Source organism: Drosophila erecta, unplaced genomic scaffold (assembly GCF_003286155.1).
Source record: "Drosophila erecta strain 14021-0224.00,06,07 unplaced genomic scaffold, DereRS2 tig00000329-arrow-arrow-pilon, whole genome shotgun sequence".
NCBI classification, from domain to species: Eukaryota; Metazoa; Arthropoda; class Insecta; order Diptera; family Drosophilidae; genus Drosophila; species Drosophila erecta.
The window spans coordinates 499,855-509,246 of record NW_020825223.1 but is presented as its reverse complement, the minus strand read 5'-3'; the positions used below and the strand labels follow the sequence as shown (position 1 = coordinate 509,246).

The 9,392-nt window shown below is 46.1% G+C and overlaps 1 long non-coding RNA gene across 1 annotated transcript; it reads left to right on the top strand.

Moving 5' to 3' along the window:
• Positions 1–946: 946 nt before the first annotated feature.
• LOC113564689 lies at positions 947–9,056 on the top strand. The gene is made up of 3 exons (XR_003408244.1): positions 947–960; positions 4,476–4,477; positions 8,954–9,056. It is a non-coding gene; the product is annotated as an uncharacterized LOC113564689 (long non-coding RNA).
• The last annotated feature ends 336 nt before the right edge of the window (positions 9,057–9,392 follow it).

Here is a 9,392-nt window from a genome sequence, read left to right as displayed (position 1 = left end):
AATTATCTGAGCTGTTTTTGATAAGTGAAATATCTGCTCCTGTATCTATTAAAAATGTTAATTTTGTATTCGTATTATTATTATGCACATGTATAAAAATATTGAAATTAAGATTGATTGTGTGAACCGTCTTATTTAGTTTCCCGAAGCTGTAGCATTTTGTGATGTACTAGCAGCTTCGATTGTTCGGACATTATTATTGTTGTTGTTATTTTGATTTTGTCTATTACCTCGGTTGGAATTATTCCTTCCTCGGTTGTTTCCTCTGTAATTTCCTCTGAAATTACCTCTGTTGTTGTAGTTGGTATTGTAACTACCGCGGTTACCTCGGCCTCGGCCTCGGTAGTTGTTATTTCCCCTGTAGTTGTGTTGTCCATTGTAGAAATATAGGACGCTACTGGGACTGCCTGTCATTTCAGTGGTGCATTGTATGTATTTTCCAGCTGCATCACTGAATGTATTGTAATTACCAGCTTCGAGTATTATTCGTAGCTTTTCGTATTCACAATTTTTAGTCATTGCTTGTATTGACTCTTTAGTTGCGAAATTATCCGCAGTTTCGGCTGAAAGGCCTAAGTCAATATATATTGCTTCTAATTGCTTACGCAAATTGTCAATTTCAGTGGTGTATTGGGAAGCTGTCTTCCCTTTCTGTTTAACATTTAGTAACTTTGCTTTTACAACTTCAGCTGATTCACCTTTTACATTACTATTTAGTATGTCAATGATGCCTCTGATGGTTGTTTCATTTGTTACTTTGTATAAAATTGGTCCTATTATTTTTGATTTTATTATCTCTACTGCTAGATCTTCCTGAGTTCCCTTTGTTCTATCTGTTATTCTTAACGCTGTTATAAAGCGTGTCAATGATGACTTTTTGCCATCGAATTCTGGTATTGTTGTCGACAATTGTCGAACATATTCTCTATCTTTCTCAATTTGGTCTGGCATTTTGGTTTCGTTGTTTTTTATTTCAATGTCTTCTGGTAATGACTCAATATCGCTTTCGATTTCAATGTCGATATTACCTTTAGACTCCTCAAGATTTTGTAATTGGTTTTCATTTATATTAACCAATGAATGCAAATCTTCAGGTATTTGAATATCTAGATTATGTCTGATGCTAATATGGATCAATCTTTTATTGAGAGATCTTAGTATTTTATGACAATTTTTCTTATGTGTTTCTGTTAATCTATCTTCTATAGCTGCGGCTGTTCTACATATGTTATTGTATGCTTTTATTATTATCTTTATGTGTGTTTCTAGAGTCTCTACTTTAATAGGTACTTCTTTGTTTACACATTTATATGATTTGTCAAATACTGCTTTATTATGGTTTATTGACGCTGCTATTTTGGGCCATTCCATGTGTACCCACTGTGAATCACTCATTTGGTGTTTCTTTTATATTCGCAACAATTTTGTCTACTAAAGTGGAATTCGGAATCATATAAATGTATTTGACAAGAAGGATGTCTACCTATTGTGTTTTTCCTTGATAAAAATGGTATTTTATACTGTTGTCTATATTCTGTATAGTCTTCTAAGTCATATCTATATTGTTTTATTTCGTAAGTACAGTTTATATCTTGTCTAGGCCATCTGCACGGCTCTGATATCTTTTTTTGAGTCGTTTATTATGTTCCTGATAGATCTTAAGGATCAAATTCAAAACTGATATGACAGTCATAATCAATAACAAGATGAATATATTTTGTAGTTCATCTTTGTGATCAACTATTCTTACTTCATTAACTACATTGGCTGTTGGGTGATCTACTTTTGATTCAGTAGAACCCATTTTGGAAATGTTAATAATTTGCAATAAAGAAAAAATGAAATCTGTTTAATCTCTCAATTTATTGGAAATAAAGTTTGAAAAGTTTTTATAGTAAATATTGAAATTTAATGAATTTACTTTAAATATTTGCAACTTGTATTAAATATATACAAGTGCCAGAGACATGGAAATTTGATAGTTTTAATGTGTTTGGCTCACAAGTCAAAGTTTACATTTCATTAGAATTTAAAAAAAATCTCCAAACACATTTGTTAGTATATAGCCTGACAGTTTTGTTGTTAGTTTTTTTCAAGCAGCGGTTTCCCGCATCGGCTTGGGTTTAGTTTAAATCTATGGCAAATTGGGGCATTTGCGTTTAAGCAGCCCGTTTGCGTGTCTTCGCACTTTGGCGAAGTTCTTTTTGTATAATTTCCAAACGCTCTTTGTAGCGTTGCCGGGCTGATTCCTCCTTGGCCAACTTGGTCATTTCCTTGACCAGCCGGCGTTGTTGTAGTAATTTCGCTCTATGTCCAGAGCGTTTATGTTTCCTGGGTTGCTTCTTCTCCTGACGTGCCCGGTACTCAGCTATTGTGAGTGGGCGTGGTCCATCGGTGGGGTTTAATTCCAGCGCTTCCTCCAGCGTTGGCTGGTCCCTAAGTACCTCGGGTTGCGCCTCGGTCAATTGTGGATCGTCTGCCATCAATTGCCGCTTGTGTCTGTGTGTTTAGTGTGTTTTTGTGCGTTTTTTTGTTTTAATAGAACATTTGTTGTTCTGTATTCATTTTGTATAGAACAAGTAACAACTTGCACATTTTAATTCACAATGTATATATAATTTTTATCCACACACACACAACACAGAGACAGACTCGAGACCGAGTCACGGTCGCCATGTAATTATTGCAAATTGTTTAACTCAGTGATATTGAATAGAGCAGAGCGTCTGCTCCGTTTGAATCGTTTTATTTGAATGATTTCATATTGCTGTTCTTGGGTACAGCTACCCGTACATGGTGTGCTTAAGACTATGTGTTTGTTATATTTTATACATATACATGTGTATGCAGACGGCATGCATATGTTATGTATGGCTTGACCACGTGAGCTGCTAAGTGCATGCTCAGCGTTCTCACGCTCCGCGATCGGCTTATGTGTAAGCGTTAGATCGTATTTCAAGAGCTGGAGTGTTCATGTAGGTGTTGGTGGTCTTTTGATATTATTTGTGTTTATTATAATTTATGTGACAAAGTGTCACAATGTATATACTTTACTTACATATTAACTCTACTCTACATATTGAGGGTAGATACACTACACTAGCTCGGCTTCTGGCTTGCCCGGCTTGTGTATGAGGATAACCTCAGCGCACTTCCACTGAGAAGGAAAGTGTCCCAGTCTTAAGCATTGATTCATCAGAGCCTTGAGCAACTCTATGCAGTTCGATGGGAGTAGCTTGAGGGCAGATGCGTCGATTTTGTCATGGCCAGGAGATTTGGTGAGCTTCAAGCACGAAATCTCATCCAGAATCTCCTGACTACCTATATCTGCGGTAGGCAGGTCCATCGGGCAGGCTGCGTCAACGAACTGCTTCGTCTCTTCAACGTCTTCGTCATAACATAGGGCGAATGGCTGGAAACTGGTTTCCAGATGGTCGGCAAACGCATCCGCTTTCTCTTGGCTTGACCGGCACCATACACCTGCAGCTGTTTTAACAGGTGGCACCCTCCGCACAGGCCTTTTCAGGTATTTGGTGGTATTCCAGATGTTGTGCTCAGCATTGCCAGGCTCCAGTTCTACTAGGTACTCCTCGAGCGCCTTGCTTCTCGAGTTATGAAGCATCAGTTTGAGGTGCTTACAGGCTTTGTTGTAGGCCCTCTTGTCAGACGGAGCTCTGCTAGACTGCCAGACTCTCCTCAGCCTCCTTTTCTCCGATACTATCGACGCCAGTTCAGTCGACCATAGATGGTTGGTCCTGCGGGCCACTTGGAGTCTCCCACTGTTGGTACGAGGTGTGGGTGTTGTCAACCTTGCCGCCTAGTGGATTTTGCCAGTAAGGCTAGCAACGGCAACGTCAATGTCTCCTCCAGTGCTGATAGCCGGATGTGGGTCAACGTTTTCTTCAAGCCAGCTTTGAAACACAGTTGTGTCGGTATTTCGCCTGATCAGGTTGGTGCCTCCGGGAGTCCTTAGGAAGGAGATCCTAAGTAGTATCCTGACCATGCTGTGGTCAGAGCACAGCTCGTAGCACCCAACTGTAGATACTTTCGCCGGGTCGATGCCTCTACTGATGCCTAGATCAAGGAGGTCCGGTATTTTGTTAGGGTCACTGGGCCAGTATGTCGGCTCCCCCGTTGTGTGCAGATTGCAGCCCAACTCTCTGACGCACCTAAGCAGAGTGCTGCCCTTGGGGTTGACAATCCTGGAGCCCCACCATGTGTGCTTGGCATTAAAGTCTCCGCCAATAAGAAATTTGGGACCCAAGTTTTTCAGCTGCAATGACAACTCGGGATGGCTAATTGTGTAACGCGGGGGCAAGTATGCTGCCGCGATACAGATTTTGCCCGAATGTGTCAGCAGCTGAATCCTGGCGCATTGCATCCAATCCAGCTGCACCGGCTGCATCTCTTCGTACAGTAATCCACTTCGTACGATTACTGTGGCTCCACCTCTGATCCTGTCCGCCGGGTGCAAGGCGTTGACCACCTCGTAGCCAGGGATTTTGAAGTGAGACCTCGTTGTAAAGTGGGTCTCGCTGACCAGCTTCACATCTACCTGGTTGGTTTTCAGGCCTTGTTCAGGCCTGGTTTTTTCTTCTTGGCCTCGATATATACACAGCCTTGGTATGAGGCTGTGTGCGCCTCCCCGCAGTTACCGCATGTAGCAGGAGCGTCTTTGGCCTTAGTGCACTCGATAGATGCATGCCCCTGACCGCACTTTACGCAAGTGTACTGCAATCTGCAATACCTCTTGGTATGCCCGAAAGCCTGGCAGCGGTAGCACTGCACCAGGTCATTGAATTTTCTGGGCTCCTCGGTGGAGACCACAGCGTGGCAGAGCCTGTTGATCTCGAACACCTTTTAATTGTTGCTTGAAGGCTCCAAGTTTACAAAGAACATAACCATAGGGTTCTTTGTGGTTATTGAGTTGGTGTTCTTGATGTCTCGAACAATGTGTCCGAGCCCCTTTAGTTCTTCAGTGATGAAGTCAACTGGCGTTGTTGAATGTAGCCCCTTAATTACCACGCGAAAAGCTCGGTTTTCCTTGAGCTGGAAAGTCCTGAAGGCCATGTTGTGGTTGTCCATGTGGTTGACAATTTTCCGATATGTCGAGCTGTCTTTCGGCATAATTCTTACGCTACCTCCTCTGGTAGTCTTGTAAGCGAAGCTACCTGGCTCGGTTACTTCTCCAAGGTCAGCTAGCATGTCTACGATGCTGTGCACCCCAGGTATTATGATTGGAGGGGGCTTGGGTACAGTGGCCTCCACTGGTATAGCTGGTTCCTTGGTAACAACGTCCTCTTCGATAGGCAGTGCAGCGAATCGGTTGGTGTTTGACAGCAGCTCCTCAGCATCGCTGACCTTATTGACTTTGGCCAGCTTAGCTGTCTTTTTCTTTTGGGGAACGGTGAACTGTCGTACCTCACCTGGTTCTTCGGATTCATTGTCAGATTCACTGGAGCTGGAGCTGCCAGTGGCCGACGTCTTCTTCTTTGTGTGTGTTTTAGTACCTTGGGAACTTTTGGGGTTTACAGTCGAGGCTACGCTAGGTGGCACCTTGCGCTTGCTGCATTGTTCTTCGGCACCAGCGTTTGCCAACCATTTTTCTTAGAAGTGGGCAAAGCCACATTATCAACTTCCATAGCGTTTTTGCCCATGGGAACTGCGTGCAGTAGCACGTGTCTTTAAGATTTTTGCATTTTCTGTATGAGTGTGTGTGTAATTGTCAGGCGCAGAAGAGGGGGAGCAAAAAGCGCCACCTGCTGGTGGTTAGTCCATTGGACGGTATGTTGGTGCCGTTGATGTGGACGGGTGCACAGTTGCCTGGTCTGAGTGTAAACGTGACGTGGGTGGATTTGTCAGCGTTTATGGTGATTTTCCACCTTTTCAGCTATGACTGAATCGTGTCCAGCTCGTGTTGCAGCCCTTGCGCTGCCACAGTAGGAGTTGCGTCAGAGCACAGGATCGCTGTGTCGTCCGCGTAGGTGCATGTCAATATTCTGTTGTCTTCAGATACTGGCATATCTGAGGCGCAGGACCGAGTACGCTGCCCTTCGGTACTCCGTCTCTCACCAAGTGTTGGGGTGATTTGGAGTTAATGCTCCTCACGTAAAACCTCCTCTCTTCGACGTATGCCTTAAGGAACATGTAGTATGGGGTCGGTAACTGTTGCTTCAGCTTGAATAGCAGGTTGAGGTGCCACACCCTGTCGAAAGCCTGCCTCACATTCGAAGGCATCCAAGACCCTGAAGACGACCCGGTGGCACTGCTGAATGGCGCCATTTCCTTGCCTGAAACCGAACTGGTGGTCGGGGATGATCCTCTTTTCCTCCAGGATGGTGTGCAACCTCTTGAGGAACAGCTTCTCCAGGATTTTTGACAGAATGGCGAGTAGACTTATGGGCCTGTATGAGCCTAGCTCGGCTTCTGGCTTGCCCGGCTTGTGTATGAGGATAACCTCAGCGCACTTCCACTGAGAAGGAAAGTGTCCCAGTCTTAAGCATTGATTCATCAGAGCCTTGAGCAACTCTATGCAGTTCGATGGGAGTAGCTTGAGGGCAGATGCGTCGATTTTGTCATGGCCAGGAGATTTGGTGAGCTTCAAGCACGAAATCTCATCCAGAATCTCCTGACTACCTATATCTGCGGTAGGCAGGTCCATCGGGCAGGCTGCGTCAACGAACTGCTTCGTCTCTTCAACGTCTTCGTCATAACATAGGGCGAATGGCTGGAAACTGGTTTCCAGATGGTCGGCAAACGCATCCGCTTTCTCTTGGCTTGACCGGCACCATACACCTGCAGCTGTTTTAACAGGTGGCACCCTCCGCACAGGCCTTTTCAGGTATTTGGTGGTATTCCAGATGTTGTGCTCAGCATTGCCAGGCTCCAGTTCTACTAGGTACTCCTCGAGCGCCTTGCTTCTCGAGTTATGAAGCATCAGTTTGAGGTGCTTACAGGCTTTGTTGTAGGCCCTCTTGTCAGACGGAGCTCTGCTAGACTGCCAGACTCTCCTCAGCCTCCTTTTCTCCGATACTATCGACGCCAGTTCAGTCGACCATAGATGGTTGGTCCTGCGGGCCACTTGGAGTCTCCCACTGTTGGTACGAGGTGTGGGTGTTGTCAACCTTGCCGCCTAGTGGATTTTGCCAGTAAGGCTAGCAACGGCAACGTCAATGTCTCCTCCAGTGCTGATAGCCGGATGTGGGTCAACGTTTTCTTCAAGCCAGCTTTTAAACACAGTTGTGTCGTTATTTTGCCTGATCAGGTTGGTGCCTCCGGGAGTCCTTAGGAAGGAGATACTAAGTAGTATCCTGACCATGCTGTGGTCAGAGCACAGCTCGTAGCACCCAACTGTATATACTTTCGCCGGGTCGATGCCTCTACTGATGCCTAGTTTAAGGAGGGCCGGTATTTTGTTAGGGTCACTGGGCCAGTATGTCGGCTCTCCCGTTGTGTGCAGATTGCAGCCCAACTCTCTGACGCACCTCAGCAGAGTGCTGCCCTTGGGGTTGACAATCGTGGAGCCCCACCATGTGTGCTTGCCATTAAAGTCTCCGCCAATAAGAAATTTGGGACCCAAGTTTTTCAGCTGCTCAGCTTCAGCTGAGATGGCTATTTGTGTGTTCATGGCATGGTTCTCTGGCAGGAGAACATGGCCATCACCATGTCTTTAAACTGGGAGAACATTGAGTCCATCATGTTCTCCATGCGCCTCATTATTCTCTCCTCCAACGCTGCCTCCCGGTCAATGAAACCTTCTTGGTTGAAGATGTGTTTGGGTTGCTGTTGCTGGGGGTATCCTCCCCTGGTGACGTCAGCGTAGCTAAAGCCAGAGTATGTGGCGTTGTTGGTTGTCGCTGGTGGTGTATGGGCCTCTTTCGGCGGTGGAGTCATTGCCTTCGCTTTTGGCTTGGGGGAAGCCCTCTTCTTGGCCTCGATATATACACAGCCTTGGTATGAGGCAGTGTGCGCCTCTCCGCAGTTACCGCATGTAGCAGGACCGTCTTTGGCCTTAGTGAACTCGATAGAGGCATGCCCTTGACCGCACTTTACGCAAGTGTACTGCAGTCTGCAGTACCTCTTGGTATGCCCGAAAGCCTGGCAGCGGTAGCACTGCACCAGGTCATTGAACTTTCTGGGCTCCTCGGTTGTGAACACCTTTTTGCTGTTGCTTGAAGGCTCCAAGTTTACAAAGAACATAACCATAGGGTTCTTTGTGGTTCTTGAGATGGCGTTCTTGATGTCTCGAACAATGTGTCCGAGCCCCTTTAGTTCTTCAGTGATGTAGTGAAGTGGCGTTGTTGAATGTGGCCCCTTAATTACCACGCGAAAAGCTCGGTTTTCCTTGAGCTGGAAAGTCCTGGAGGCCATGTTGTGGTTGTCCAAGTGGTTAACAATTTTCCGATATGTCGAGCTGTCTTTTGGCATCATTTTTACGCTACCTCCTCCGGTAGCCTTGTAAGCGAAGCTACCTGGCTCGGTAGCTACCATCGGGCACCTGGCTCTCCAAAGTCAGCTAGCATGTCTGCGATGCTGTGCACCCCAGGTATTATGATTGGAGGTGCTTGGGTACAGCAGCCTCCACTGGTATAGCTGGTTCCATGGTAACAACGTCCTCTTCGATAGGCAGTGGAGCGAATCGGTTGGTTTTTGACAGCAGCTCCTCAGCATCGCTGACCTCATTGACTTTGGCCAGCTTAGCTATCTTTTTCTTTTGGGGCACGGTGAACTGTCGTACCTCACCTGGTTCCTCGGATTCATTGTCAGATTCAATTTCACTTTTACTGGAGCTGGAGCTGGCAGTGGCCGACGTCTTCTTCTTTATGTGTGTTTTAGTACCTTGGGAACTTTGGGGTTTACAGTCGTGCCTACGTTAGGTTGCTCCTTGCGCTTGCCTGCATTCTTCTTAGGCACCAGCGTTTGCCAACCATTTTTCTTAGAAGTGGGCAAATAGTAGATAGTAGATAGGGACAGTGTATGAATCGGATCCCTCCGAACTTGTTTTACGTGGCATGTTCCACATTGAAGGGATTACAACCACGGCATACTATACACCCACAAGTGAGCATATGATGCATGTGTCCAGATACGCTAGACAAAACGTCCCGGTCTCCCAAGCACTCACCCATGCTGAGGAGCGAGATCTACCTAGCCGACAAGCACGGGCGGAGTGACCTATTGCCGCATTAGTCGTCTCCTACCACAAGCTTCGGCAAGCTGTGGCAGTATTCTCGCCCGCTAACCACACGGCGAAGCGTCAGGCTAAGTGCCCCTTCTTCTGCGGAACGCCAACTCAGCGAAGCCGTTGGGTTCTCTCCCGATCCTCCAGGATTCTTTCAAATATCCAGTCCTCGCCAACGCGCTGCACTCCAAGTCCATCGAGGTCTCGCAAA